The 15004-nt window shown below is 42.3% G+C and overlaps 1 long non-coding RNA gene across 1 annotated transcript in view; it reads right to left on the reverse strand.

The window, feature by feature from the left end:
- Positions 1-417: 417 nt before the first annotated feature.
- The window catches only part of LOC123364051, an 80204-nt gene continuing 65617 nt past the window's right edge, over positions 418-15004 (reverse strand). The window contains exons 5-6 of the long non-coding RNA XR_006576977.1: positions 1580-1654; positions 418-445 (exon numbers count right to left, since the gene is read on the reverse strand). This is a non-coding gene — a long non-coding RNA (uncharacterized LOC123364051). The remainder of the gene's footprint in view (positions 446-1579; positions 1655-15004) is intronic.

Genomic DNA, 15004 nt, shown 5'->3' on the forward strand with positions numbered 1-15004 from the left:
ATAGAAGCTTCCACAAGACTAGACAGTTGGAATACCTCAGTGATGACTTAGAGGTCACACTTCCCTCTGAGGGCTTGAGAATGCTCATGAATTTATGAGCATGTATATAGTCATTAGCTTGTCTAGGGAGTCTGCTAAAAGGGATGTCAGCTGCAGTGTTTGTTTCTCTTGTGAAACTAACCATTAGGAACAGAAATGAAACGACAAATGCATTTTACATAGACCACCAGGTAGCCATCAGCTGTTCCACTTGTTCAGTCATCAGCACCCTGGGTGGAATTCAGGCCAGTTGTTTAGAAGTGAGAGGCTTTGTATCACATTACCAATCCCTTGCAGTAGTCAGTCCCTGTCAATACTTCTCTTTATAAAGAGTGACTTGCTTAAGTTTCAACCCCAACATTCCTCCTTTTAAAAACATAGCTCAGCTCTCAGTGTTTGCACACACCTGAAACATGAAGGCTGTATGTCAGGGGTCAGCAACCTTTCAGAAGCGGTGTGCCGAGTCTTCATTTATTCACTCTGATTTAAGGTTTTGCGTGCCAGTAATACATTTTAACATTTTTAGAAGGTCTCTTTCTATAAGTCTATAATATATAATTAAACTATTGTTGTATGTAAAGTAAATACGGTTTTTAAAATGTTTAAGAAGCTTCATTTAAAATTAAATTAAAATGCAGAGTCCCTCAGACCGGCAGCCAGGCAGCGTGAGTGCCACTGAAAATCAGCTCGCGTACCGCCTTCGGCACACATGCCAGAGGTTGCCTACCCCTGCTTTAAGTGATGGAGAAATGCAGAACTAGAGGTGCCTTCTTTGGCCAATACATATGCTGACTTCAAACAGACAACATTAACACTTTATGGATGTATAGAGTACCATCCCAAATTCTGCTTTCAGTTACATCAATGTATCTGAAACAGGTGACTGAAATATGAACGTTCTGAATATAAAATAAGCCCATATTTAATGTATTTGTATACTATAGCTTGCCTGAACAATTATATATTTCAACCTTTAGACTCTACTACTTCAGCACTTATTTCCCACAAAAAAAAGGCCAACCCTGATTTTTCTCATCAGTTAATTTGTTTTAAATCAATGGCTCCAATAAATACATGGGATTCCTGAAGCAAATTTCAGCATCTATTTTATGAAAAAGATGTTTTTGTTGATGTTCAAAGCATTTATATTTATAACTGGCCATTTCACCCCTTTTTGTCAAGATCCTAACTTGCATCTTTTAACTCCTGTTGAAGGTTATGAAGGAGAGTTTCAGAAATTATGGGAATCTGAGGCAGAAAGAGGTAAAGGGATGTAATCTAAAGTTGCATTGCAGGGCAGTGACAGACTAGATCTTAACAGCAGTCCCTTACACCCTTCTTCCTTGCAAAAGTGCCTACACATTTTTATTGACTGTGCAGTAAAAGATATAGAGATTCCTCGCCGACTAATGCTATTGTTTTTAAATCCATTGCTGTTTTAATAAATAACACTAATTATAGCTTGTACTTACATAGCACTTTCTATCCAGAAAGAATCCCACATGCTCTACAAATTCAGTAAATTGATATATAATCTTACAGCTCAAAGTGGATCCGCGTGGTGGTGCAGGATGCTACCAGGCTGCATGGCAATGGCTTTCCCCTTAGTTTCCATCTAAGAGAAACAGAATAGATGGGAGGGGTGAAATGAAGAGCACACAAGCAGACAGCATGACTAACTTTTTTTAAAAAACACCACACTCGGTGTTTTACAGACAATTACACCAATACTTGGCTAATATTGCTTTTCACAAAATTGCCATGGTGATGGTATGCAATCATGAGTGGGAGAGGAGGTGACCAATCTTGCCATGATGGTGTGGGCCACTTTATGAAAATATTTGAGATTCCTGTAATGCAGGGATCAGCCTACCAACACTGACACATAGTAGCAAGTTAATGGTCCACAGAAACACTGCAATGCCCGTTCAGAGTAGGAAATGGGCAGAGAAGGAGGGGAACATGCCACAATCTCAGGAGCTTTTCCCTTTCTGTTTCTGTGGTTTGAGAGAGGTCCTCCTTTACACCAGCTGCACCTCCCATTCTTCTAACCCTAATATTTCGCAGCATGAGGTAATCTTTTAAAATATTCACTCCCCTGATTTTTTTTTAAATGTAGTTATCTATCCACTGTGACAGTGCCATGGTTACAGAAAATATGTGAAAAATCAAATGTATAACTAACTTCAGTCACTGTTACTCATATCAACTCATTGCTCCCTCATTCATCACATTCTACTTTTCTAATTTCTAGGGCTGTCAATTAATTGCAGTTAACTCACATGATTAACTCAAAAAATATGTATTGTGATAAAAAATGTATCGCAATTAATCGCATTCTTAAACAGAATACCAATTGAAATTTATTAAATATTTGGAATGTTTTCCTATATTTTCAAATAAATTGATTTCAATTACAACACAGAATACAAAGTGTACAGTGCTCACGTTATATTAGTTTTGAGTACAAATATTGGAAAATGATAAAAAATAGTATTTCAATTCACCTAATACAAGTACTGTAGTGCAACCTCATTATCGTGAAAGTGAACTTACAAATGTAGATTTGTTACATAACTAGACTCAATACCAAAACAATGTAAAACTTTAGAGCCTACAAGTCCACTCAGTCCTACTTCTTGTTCAGCCAATCATTCAGACAAACAAGTTTGTTTACATTTACAGGAGATAATGCTGCCCACTTCTTATTTACAATGTCACCTGAATGTGAGAAAAGGTGTTCACATGGCACTTTTGTCGCCAGCACTGCAAGGTATTTACATGCCAGATATGCTCAACATTCATATGTCTCTTCATGCTTTGACCACCATTCCAGAGGACATGCTTCCATGCTGATGACGCTTTTTAAAAAAAAGTGTTAATTAAATTTGTGACTGAACTCCTTGGAGGAGAACTGTATGTCTCCTGCTCCATGCTTCTACCCACATTCTGGCACATATTTTGTGTTATGATAGTCTCGGATGATGACCCAGCATATGTTGTTTGATTTAAGAACACTTTTACTGCAGATCTGACAAAACACAAAGAAGGTTCCACTATCATATTTCTAAAGATAGCTACAGCACTCGACCCAAGGTTTAAGAATCTGAAGTGCCTTCCAAAATCTGAGTGGGACAAGGTGTGAAGCATGCTTTCAGAGGTCTTAAAAGAGCAACACACTGATACAGAAACTACAGAACCCAAACCACCAAAAAAAGAAAATCGACCTTATGTTGGTGGCATCTGACTCAGACGATGAAACTGAACGTGTCCGTCCACACTGCTTTGGATCGTTATTGAGCAGAACCTATCATCAGCATGGATGGATGTCCTCTGGAATAGTGGTTGAAGCATGAAGGGACATATGAATCTTTAGCGCATCTGGCATGTAAATATCTTGCGACGCCAGCTACAACAGTGCCATGCAAACACCTGTTCTCACTTTCAGATGACATTGTAAACAAGAAGCAGGCAGCATTATCTCCTGGAAATTAAAAAAAAACTTGTTTGTCTGAGCAATTGGCTGAACAAGAAGTAGGACTGAATGGCTCTTAAGTTTTACATTGTTTTGTTACTGAGCGCAGGGTTTTTTTTGGGGGGGAGGGTACATAATTCCACATTTGTAAGTTCAACTTTCATGATAAAGAGATTGCACTATAGTATTTGAATTAGGTGAATTGAAAAATAGTATTTCTTTTGGTTTTTACAGTGCAAATATTTGTAATAAATATAAAGTGAGCACTGTATGCTGTGTTATCGAAATCAATATATTTGAAAATGTAGAAAACATCCAAAAATATTTAAATAAATGGTATTCTATTATTTTTAACAGCGCAATTAATCATGCAATCTCCTTCCCATAGCTTTTGTTTTTTTCCAGTTCTCCAAGAAAGAAGTATGACAGAAAATTGTGCAGCTCCAGCCTGCTAGGGGATGGTGGTGACATGAGGTTAGATTTAAGAGGAAAGAAAAAGAAATAATTAGCCAGCAGTTTTTGCAATTGCCTGAAGTTGAATTTAATGAACTGCAGAGAGCTTTCTGCAACATTAGAAACAGCAGCTGGAGCTAAAGCCTACATTTCTGCCTGTGATGGCCTCCACTTACCAGTTAACGAGCAAAACATTAGCAGCAGTCATTCATTCAGTCTTGCGGAGACATAAAACCATGCTTTGCCAGCACAAGAAAGATGTTTTAATTGCCAGTGACAAACTGGCTCTCCAGTCTCATTCTATAGCTGTACTGTTGAAGAAGCCAGGGCAAAAATTAATGGATGCAAGACTACAAATGGGTCCCTTTTAGGGTTGCCAGGCATCTGGTTTTCGACCAGGAAGTTCAGTCGAAAGGGGACCTGTGCAGTGTCCAGTCAGTACTACTGACCGGACACCAAAAGGTCCAGTTACTGCAGTAATCGCAATCGACCTCCACTGCCGGGAGGACAGGAAGAGCAGCTGCTGCTGGAGGAAGAGGGATCTTGACAGTGCATGGTATTTAAGGCGCAGGGCTGGTAGCTGGGTCTCCGCCCAGGACAGCCTGTTCTGCTTCTTAGCCTCCCAAGGTCTTGGCTTTCTTGGGCCCCTCTCTCCAGGGACTGATCCCCTCGCCCCACCCTGCTGTGCCCTGATTGGGCAGGTTGGCAGACTCCACATCAGCTCCTCCCACCCCAGCTCTGCAGGTAGCACATAAGTCCCAGTAGAGGGGAGAGTGAACAACTTTGGGGGAAGTGAGTGACGGGAGAGAGAGAAGCACTATTTATGTTAGAAATTTTATTAAAGTTAATGTTTAAAATTAAAAAGACACAAGTTAAGAGGGAAAGTACTGTACATCTGGGGTCAGGCTTGAGTTATGAGGGATTACAGGTACAGGTTGCAAGGGTGAAGAGATACATAAATATCACATAACCGGCATAGACCCAGATTGGGGTGCAAGAGTTTTTAAAGTGTCAGTGGATAAGTGGGCTCAGGTACGCCACCCATGGAATGTATAAAAAGTCCAAATCAGTATTGGTGTAGTGAATGAGTACATAGGTGGGGTGCATCCCTTGGTTCATCAGGGAAGGAAGTGGGTTATTTCCCTGGTCGACAGTCTGAATTACTCAGTGTGGTATTGATGGTGTCCTGTGATGTGTTCCGTATAAATGTCTCTGGACCACCTGATGGCGTCGGACACCATGAGCTGTCTCATGAGCCAGGCATAGCATTGACCGACTCCACACGCTCTCAGAACCGGCTTGTTGTGGGGGTCCCACGAGCCCAGGGCTCCCATGATCAGGGCATTGTATCTGGAGCTCGTAGCCCTGGGCTCTCAGGATCTCGGCCCGCGGGGTGTACTTCGATGCCTTCCGGGCACGGGCCTTGTGGAAGGCCAGTGACGTCTACCATACCTTCTTTTCTGCGTCCAGCACGACGATGTCGGGTCGTAGTCTGCTGTCTGTCCTGGGGATGGCCGAGTTGAGGGTGATCTTCCCCAGGGATGGTGGGATGGCTTTCACCAGCCGGCTTTAGATGGCATTGTAGCGGTGCCGCCAGGCCCCGGAGCACTGTTTGCATCCACACAGAATATGGGGCAGGGTCTCGTTTGCGTAGCTGCACTTCCTGCAGTGCTTGTCCCGGTTGCCGTGGCGGATGGCTCTGTTGAGGGGAATGCAGTTGAGTTGGGCCCTGTGGACGAACCGCCAGTCGGCGAACCTGGTGAAGCTACCCCTGGGGAGGAAGTGGTTGCTGGCATCCCACTTGCTGGACACCTCTAACACCTTGCCCTGGTCCAGCTTTCGCTTGAGGTTCTCGGCATAGTGGCAGCGGATGGCGTCTTTCAGGGTCCTTTCCAGCATAGCTTTGGCGTTTGGGGTGATGATGGTGTGGTCCAGGGTCTGTGTGTGTTCCCAGCTGCCTACGCTCCTCAAACCATTTCCAGGTAATCTTAATACAGTACTGTGCAAAAAAACCTCAAATGCCACCAATCTACCAAACTGTACATTGTATGTATTGTGTATTTACTGTATAGAGCAATGAACTAGGAAGAAAAATCTAACAGGGGCATTAGAATTAGAAGGTATTTGATGTATTATCACAGGTAGCAGTTTGATCTGGATGAAGATGACAGATGAAATGTCAGAAGGATAAGCAGTTGCACTAATTTTGTTCACTTTATACATCAATTACCTGGTAAAAATGTGCAGTAAGTGGATAGACTTTCTAATGAAAAAATATTGAATGGGAAGGAATAGTTAAGCAGTCAGTCAACACAAAGGAAGAAAGCAGTCAAATTCTAAGTAACTGAAACAAAAAAGTGCCTAGAGTGAATAAAATGTGACATGAACTCACTGTAGAACACTGCAAGGTAGTAACAATGGACAAAGGAAAATATGCTAGAAAACGCTGAGCCACCATGAAATCTGATAGGATCATAGACAGAATTGTAAAATACTTGGTGTAGTGCTTTTCACTAAAGAGGCAATCAGAACTGAGAGGTAAGTGGACTCCACACTATATATGAACTTGCAACCTGATATGGAGGCCTCCCAAAAAGGGCAATGATATTTTGTGTTGCATAAGTAGAGAGTCACATGGTATTATAGTCTCTCTTCTTAAGAACAACTCTGCCCAGAAAGATGCTAAAGTGTAAGAAATTTGAAGAGAAACAAAAATGAACAAGAGATGGAAGGGAATGAATTCAAAAAACATGAGGAAAGATCAAATGCATTTAAGAAATGCACATTTCTTCAACCTGCCTCCTCCAATATAAATACATAGCAATGTGGTTATTAAAACCACCACCCACTATCAAAACACTCCACTCCACTTCACAAACAATCTCCCTGATGGAGGAGGTGCTAAAATACCTTGATGATGAAGGTGGTATAAGAACCTAGATAGAATACAGTTACATTCCAGTATATCCAGTTACTCAAATACTGTCTAAGGGGAAAAGGTAATCAAGAACAAGTAATTCAAGAGAAGAGAGAAGAAGAATTTAGAACAGTCCAAGGAAGTTGCCTTGAAATAACAGGATGGAATTTAGCAGAGTCGCCTTCAGATTGAATATTCATAAATGTTATTAGATTGTAGAATAACCTCTCTGGGAAACTAGTACTGTGGATTTAAAATGAACTGGACATAGCTCTAGAGAATATGCTGTACAGAAGAATCCTATTGGTTGGGGGAAAAGGGCATTTTTGGTCCTTCATTTCTATACTTCTATAGTTATAAAACACTATTATAAGTGTTATAAATAGAATTACCTACAATTAAGGTTGTTCAAGACTTTCTATTATAAGCCCTTGTTTTCAGCTGTTTATAATTTTGGCAAACTTTAACCATTCAGGCTGAAATTCTGTATGCCAGAATTTTACCTCAGGCTGAATTGTTTTGAAAAGTTTCAGCTGAAAGGGTTTAACTATTTCTCAGAACAAGGTTAGGGAAATATATGTTGCTTTGCTGTATAAAAAAAATCTTGCAGCAATTTCACTGAGATGTTCTGGTGCCTCCCTGCTTTGGAGCAGGACTTGAAATTTGGCTAGGGATTTGCCCTTGTGTCAGGAATGTATTTTTTCCCATTTTTATGAAAAATCTATCCAAATTTGGTCAAGTTATAAAGCCTCCAAAAATCTCAGTTCACAGATGCTCAGTAGAGACTTGGGAGTTTGGCAGCTAAATTTTCTAGGATTCCATCTACACTAAACAATAAAAAGTGGGGCAGAAGAATGAGTAGGGAGATAAGAGCAAGTAGGGAAGAGTGGCAGGAGCAGAGGGAGCAGGACAGGCAGATAGAAACAGAAAAGTGGACTGAAGCAGTCCATCCTATGCACTGAAGGAGGAAGGGATCTTGTTGAAAAAAAATAGTATGTGATCATGTAATTAAAGACTAGATCAGAATTCATCCACTCACAAAAGGAATGAATTAAAGTTACACAGTCAGCCTTAATTCTGACATTTCCTTCATTTTCAGGGCTTGACTTTGCAATCTTAATGCTCTTTTAATGTAGTTGTGACAATTCAAGGAATCTGTTTATGTACAACTTACAAATTCTGGTTGATCTTATGAAATTGCTGCATCACTGAATGCCTCCGGGACAGTAGAATCTTGTTAAACCTTTATGGCTGCCATGCAAATAGAAGCCTCTTGAGACAATGGGATGGCCACGTTCTAGATGAAAACAATTTTCTTCAACCTAGCTGCAGGACCTGGGGTTTGGTGAATGGAAGATTCCCAAACAGGTGAACAAAGAGACTAGTTATTAATGCTGGTCTTAAAAACCTCAGGACCTGGGAGACTGAGTGGTGACTTGGAGGAATTCAAAGAGACACAAGAAGCTTGCGCAAGGGAAAGAAAAGAGGGCATGCTTTCACAGCAGAGGGGTTCTGTTCAAGTGTGTGACCAGCAAAGGAAGTAGTAAACTGGCTGAACAAGAGACAGGAGAGAGAGAGAGAGACTATGATTTGGGGGAGAAACCATTTGCAGGGAGCTGTGTGTTGGGGAGGTGGATCCTGGACCACTTAGAGGACTCTGACCTAAGCCCAAAGAGTGTTCAAGAATGAGGAGGAAACTGATGCAGGAAAATGATAAAACCCTTTGTAGACAATTCTGTACATCCTTTATAAGTGATCCATTGCCAGGCTTTTCAGCGGGAGAAATCAAAATCTGTGGAACCATTTATGCACCCACTTCTGATGCAGACAGAATTACTCATTTTAAGTAGTGTTGGTCCCAAAAGCAATGTAACATATAAGCTTTAGACTCCTGATAACCAAGATTAAATAGACCATCATATGAGTATATTGCATCACTGAAGGTTTTGCTTTTAGATCTGTGGGGTTTATTGACTGATAATCAATGCCAGCTTGTAGGACATTAACTATCATATGAGTATATCAAATCAAGTTGACTTGTCTAATAAGATTCTAATTTGTTGGACACCCATAGGAGTAGCACTCACAGCCTACGGCCCTGACCCATCACCTGCCTATAGAAGGGAGGAGCTGCTCTGACCCCCTCAGTTCCTTCTTGCTACCTGTGGCTAGAGGCAGAGCTCTATGTGGTGTTTTCACCTCACACTTTCATTCATGGTTTCTGTGTACTTTTTCTTGTATATTGTAGTGAGTAGTATCTTGGGTTAAGTTTAGTGTTAGTATAGTATTAGTTAGAGTAGTTGGCTATCCTGTGTGATGGCCTCACCAGGGTTCAAGTATTGGCAATTGTGTTGGGGCACCATCCCCAAGAGTGATTTCTACATGAAGTGCTTATTGTGTCTCAGTGAAGCACATATTAAAGAGTGAGGCTCCATCTGCAAGTCTTTTACAAAGAGGACTCAAATAGCGAGAAATGAGCCACAGAAGCAGCACCTCCTAGAGCAGGCCATGAGTACTGCTTTGACACCGAGGCCCTCATCTGATCAGTGGTCTCCTTTGGATCCAGCAAGTGATGCCAGAGCCTGAACACTGGGTGGCATTTCCTCCAAGAGGAAGAGGAGCCATTCATCCTTCTGTGGCATGGAGAGGAAGAGGTCCCATAAAACAAATTGGGACCATTCCAAGGCTCAGGGAAACTCTTCCTCTTTTTTTTTTTTTTTTTTTTTTTTAAACAGAGGAGTTCTGACTGGCACTGTACTCCCTTTAGCACATGGGATGGAACAGGACCATCATACTTTTCCCCAGTAGCATGCCAAGATCAGCAAGAGCCCATGCCATCAACTCTGGTTCCAGCCATGGGTTGACCATTGAGTCTGGTACCGATGACGCTGGTACCAGTGACAACTGTCTCCACGCTAGCAGCATATCAGTGCAGTTGAAGTCAACATTGGTTCCAATGCAAACAATTGAGTTCATTGATGTCCTGATAGAATCTAAACATTCAAGAGCATTTCTGCCAACCTACCCATTCCACGTGATTCACCACCTATGTCTGGAACTGCAGTTTTAAATCTCAACCACAGCCGATGTATGCCTGAAGTTAATGGCCCATTTGGCTGCATGCATACAGGTAGCTCAATTTGCCAGATTGCTTCTTCGTCCTTTTCAAATGTGGCTGACAATTTCCAGGTGCATAACTATCCCTCCTCAAAGGGCGTGAGGTAATTCCACGAGAGCCCAGGCAACAATGGCTTTTCTAAATGACATTCCTGTATTAGACATTTGTAAGACTGCCACTTGGTCCTCTGAGCATGCTTTTACAAACCACCATGCAATGATTTCCGCATTCAGATCAGGTGCAAACTTTGGGAAGACAGTCCATGTTTAAATAGACTTTGAGTCCCACCTCCTAAGTAAGTCACGTAAGTAGAACACATGACCGCATCTACCCAAAGTACCTGAAACTGCTGTTCTTTGAGAAATGATGCAGACATGTATTTCACAATCCACCCTCCATCCCTTGTGCATCAGAGTCTTACTTCAGATGTTCAGTGTGAAGGAACTGAGGGAGTTGGAGCAGTGCCACCTTTATATGGCCAGTGGAAGGGCTAGGGCCACAGGGGTTGAGTATGCCCCATAGGTACTGCTAGGCAAAGTTCTCTGGCTCCAGCATGCTAGATGAACACACTCCTAAGTAGGATATGGTCTGCATCACATTCCAAAGAACAACAGCTACAGGTAGGTAACTGTTTTTGCCAAAAACATTTGAAAGCTGGTCATTTCATCTGGAGGTTTAAAAGGGACCTTGAGCTCTTGACAATCTGGCCCCCATATACTGGGCAGGGGGGTAACAAAAATACCCCGAATACTTCTGAAGGAAGAAGAGAGTGTGACTGCAGTAAAGACTAAGTGCTAGATCCACAAATCCCCTTTATGCACCAAACTCCAAAATTTAGATCCTCAAAAACTCTATTCAACTGCAGGGGCCTAAATTCCCTACGCACCTGTGTTTCCACAGGTAAGATCCCTTAGGTGTCTAAATTTCTGCTGGTGGGCATGCATACAGCCCACCAAGTCCTTATATCCACATCTAGCTCCTGCCTAAGTTCTGATGGGACTTTTCTTTCTATCTCGCTTGTGAAGCACAAGCCAGTTATTGTCCTCAGAATACACCTACCAGATGGTTTCCACGCAAGATGGTCTCCACACATAAAACCCTGGTGGAAAAGGCAGTGGTACTGCCTTTTGACTGTCTGACGAAGTGGGTATTCACCCATGAAAGCTTATGCTCCAATACTTCTGTTAGTCTATAAGGTGCCACAGGACTCTGTCACTTTTTACAGATCCAGACTAACACGGCTACCCCTCTGATACTTGTCACCCAGAATGTGACAGATCTGGGTTCAAATCCTTCCTCTAACTGATATGCAGCAGAGATTTGAACTGTATAGTCTTGTCACACAGTCTATAGCTCTCTGTGATGGGGCATTCACCCAACCACAGCATTAGAGGGATTGATATAGGCAAGAGAAACTAATTAGCCATAGGCTGCACCTGGAGAGGAGCCAGGATGCTATGAGGCTTAATTGGGGATGAAACTCACTTGGGCAGGAATAGTCAGGGCTTCTAAAAAGCCAAGGATCTGGCAACAGAGAAGAGGGATGCAGTGTGGAAGCCTGCAGTCACATTCCCTGATACACGGGATAAGTGTCAGTGTAGGAAGCTGTCCAGGGAAGGAGAAGTAAGGGCAGGGAGAGTAAAGACCTGAGCTGCTAGGTCGAGGGTCCCTGGATTGGAAACCAATATAGCAGCCAGGCCCAGGTTAACATAAGAACATAAGAAAGGCCGTACCGGGTCAGACCAAAGGTCCATCTAGCCCAGTATCAGTCTACCGACAGTGGCCAATGCCAGGTGCCCCTGAGGGAGTGAACCTAACAGGCAATGATCAAGTGATCTCTCTCCTGCCATCCATCTCCATCCTCTGACGAACAGAGGCTAGGGACACCATTCTTACCCATCCTGGCTAATAGCCATTTATGGACTTAGCCACCATGAATTTATCCAGTCCCCTTTTAAACCTTGTTATAGTCCTAGCATTCACAACCTCCTCAGGTAAGGAGTTCCACAAGTTGACTGTGCGCTGTGTGAAGAAGAACTTCCTTTTATTTGTTTTAAACCTGCTGCCTATTAATTTCATTTGGTGACCCCTAGTTCTTGTATTCCCCTACAAGCTACTGTAGGAGTGGGTAGAGTTTGGAAGGAGCCTTTGATAATACCAGAGGAGATGGGGGACTTCAGTGTGACCTAGCTGGAGGGCTAAGCTATGAAAAGGAAAACACTGCAGTTCTGGGAGCATGAGAGAGGCCACAGAGCAAGCAAGTAGGCTGATGGGCTGAACAACTGCAGGAAGGAGCATCAGACCATCTGGTGAGCTAATCCTCACATGGGAACTAGGTGTGCCAGAGTGGTAAGGCGTTTCCCCAATCACAATCTCCTACTTTGAAAATAAATGTCTTGGCTTTGCCTCAGTAAACAGTTTTATATAATGTTTACCATGATATTAATGACTTTGTTTATTAACCCACATTTTTAACAGCAACTAGCTCTGCCTACTGTACAATCAGTTGGCTTCGTGTACTTTCACTAGTGTGATAATATAACTTTTTTCTCAGAAGTGTATAAAGCAGTGGTGCCAAATTTTATTACACAGGAGGGCCACATGAACCTAAGCACAACCTTGTGTGGGCTGAACAGATTCTACATATTTTAATAAGATTTAAAGTCACCTGTTTTGATTTATATTTTAAGTTCATCTTGCTTTGTATGTATTTAGATAGACAATACTGTACAAAGAAACAACCTATTTACACACTTGCATAAACTGAAATGATGTAAACATGACACCAAAATGCTAATGAATTGGCTATTAGTATATTGTGTTGAAGCAGGCTGTGGGCCTTATGGAATGATCTGGAAGCCCAGTCATGGCCCATGAGCCATAGGTTAGGCACCCTGGTACAAAGTAGTTAGTATTAAGAAATATTTTGCCTCTCAGACTTTACCATATTCTTAAATTATATCAACAGTATAGCACACCATTAACAAATAAAAGCCTTGAATGAGCAGATTGGATGGATACACTGAAAAGCTGTACGTGTTGCAGTTTTAAAAAGGCAGAAACAGAGTGACCTCCTCTCCTCCACCTTGTAAACTGCTCCAGCATTGAATTTCCTTACTTAACGGCTGCCACACAGACAGGAGTCGTGTTTAGAGATTGCTTTACAAAGGCTGCTAGGTAGACGGCTGTTTTGCTGGAGGTTGGGCTAGGACAAGCAAGATGAGGTTGTGAGGTCTTACTGAGCTCTGCCAAAGGATATGACCAACTGAGTAATTAACTAAGTTTTCAGCATAAACATATTGTGACACTCCATACCTCAAAACAGCACCCTGGCACTCCCCATATTCACCACTATCATAATTATGATATGTTTTGCACAAAGTATACCTTGTGAGGTATCATTTTAAAGTCATGTTGAATATTAATATCCTGGTGGATTGTATGTACTATTATTGTATGTGAAGTTATGAAGCATTGTTACCGAAATATGCTGTGAGGTTGGGAGATACCCACAGCCAACCTTTCAATTGCAGCAAAGGACCAGCCAGATGTGCCAATGGCTCATTAAAAGGAATCCACTTTCCCAATGGCCATCCCAGAGACAGCACATATGCAGTGGAGACTCCTCGGCCAATGGGAACTGCTTGATCCCCATGTTGCAGCAAAAATCTTTCCAGCAAGCTGGAAGAGCATATAAAAGAGGGGAAGTGACATCATCACTTGGCCTCACTCCTCCCACAACTTAACACCTGGAAACACATCTGGAGGACAAAGACTTGAATTGGAGAGGGCAGTCCCAGGCTGTGTATTGAGGCTCTATAACCTGCTTGTACCATCTATCAGGGTGAGAGACTGCTTAATTCAAATCCTGTTTAGTTTGTAGAACATAAGAAAACACAAATAAATTCACAGTTTAAGTAACCAGCTCTGATCTCTATGCCTGCTACTTATAATCACTTAAAATCTCTCTCTGTGGTTAATAAATGTGTTTTATATTTTACCTAAAACAGTATGTTTTGCTTGAAGTGCTTGGGAAATCTGAGCTCATAAAGGCTGGTGTATGTCCACTTTCCTTGGAAGAAGTGAAAAACTTGCACTGGCCAGGCTTCTGACCAGTGCAAGACGGTATAGTTCTAGGGTGCAAGACTGGGGAGCTGGAGGGAATTGACTGGAAACTCTCTATTGTTGGTTCATGAGCATCTGGGAGAACATTCAAGTAACTCAGTTGGATGTGTATCTGCCTGTGTATGGCTGTGTAAGTGCAGTACCTACCAAAGGTTTGTAGCTTGACATTAGCACCACAGTATGAGAGGCAACCCAGATTAGTGGGTTTGGGAGGGCTTAGCAGTCCCACAGTCCAGGTTGTACCCTGGGGACCACATCAAATATACGCATGGAACAATTTCTTCTTCCTCTTATTCACTCCCAGTGGAGCATAAGGCATCAACCATTCTCCTCCATTCATTTCGTTCTTGAGCGAGGCAGCAAATTTCATCCCACTTCATTCCCATGCCTTTCATTTCCTCTTCAATGGTCCTTCGCCACGTCCCCAATGGTCTACCTCTCCTCCTTCTTCCTTGTGGTGTCCATCATAGGGCAATATGAGGGTGTCTATCAGCACCCATTCTCAACACTTGCCCCAACCATCTCCATCTTCGTTGTTTGGCTTCATCCACTATGTTGTTAATGCCCGTTAATCGGCTCACTTCAACATTGGTGATACGCTGCGGTCAGTGTATGTTAAGAATTCGCCTAAGACACCTTCCTTCAAAACCCCAAAGCCGACTTTCTATCTTCTTGTTGGTCCTCCATGTTTCCGCCGCATAAAGCAACACAGAGCGGATGTTCGATCTGTAGATCTCTACCTTGGTTTTCATTTGTAAGATGGCCGACCTCCAAATGTTCTGAAGTCTATAGAATGCAGTTGCTGCAAGACCGATTCTGGTAGATATCTCCTTCTGAATATTACCATCAGCCGATATGTAACTACCAAGATATTTAA

This window comes from Mauremys mutica, chromosome 2 (assembly GCF_020497125.1).
Source record: "Mauremys mutica isolate MM-2020 ecotype Southern chromosome 2, ASM2049712v1, whole genome shotgun sequence".
Lineage (NCBI taxonomy): Eukaryota > Metazoa > Chordata > Testudines > Geoemydidae > Mauremys > Mauremys mutica.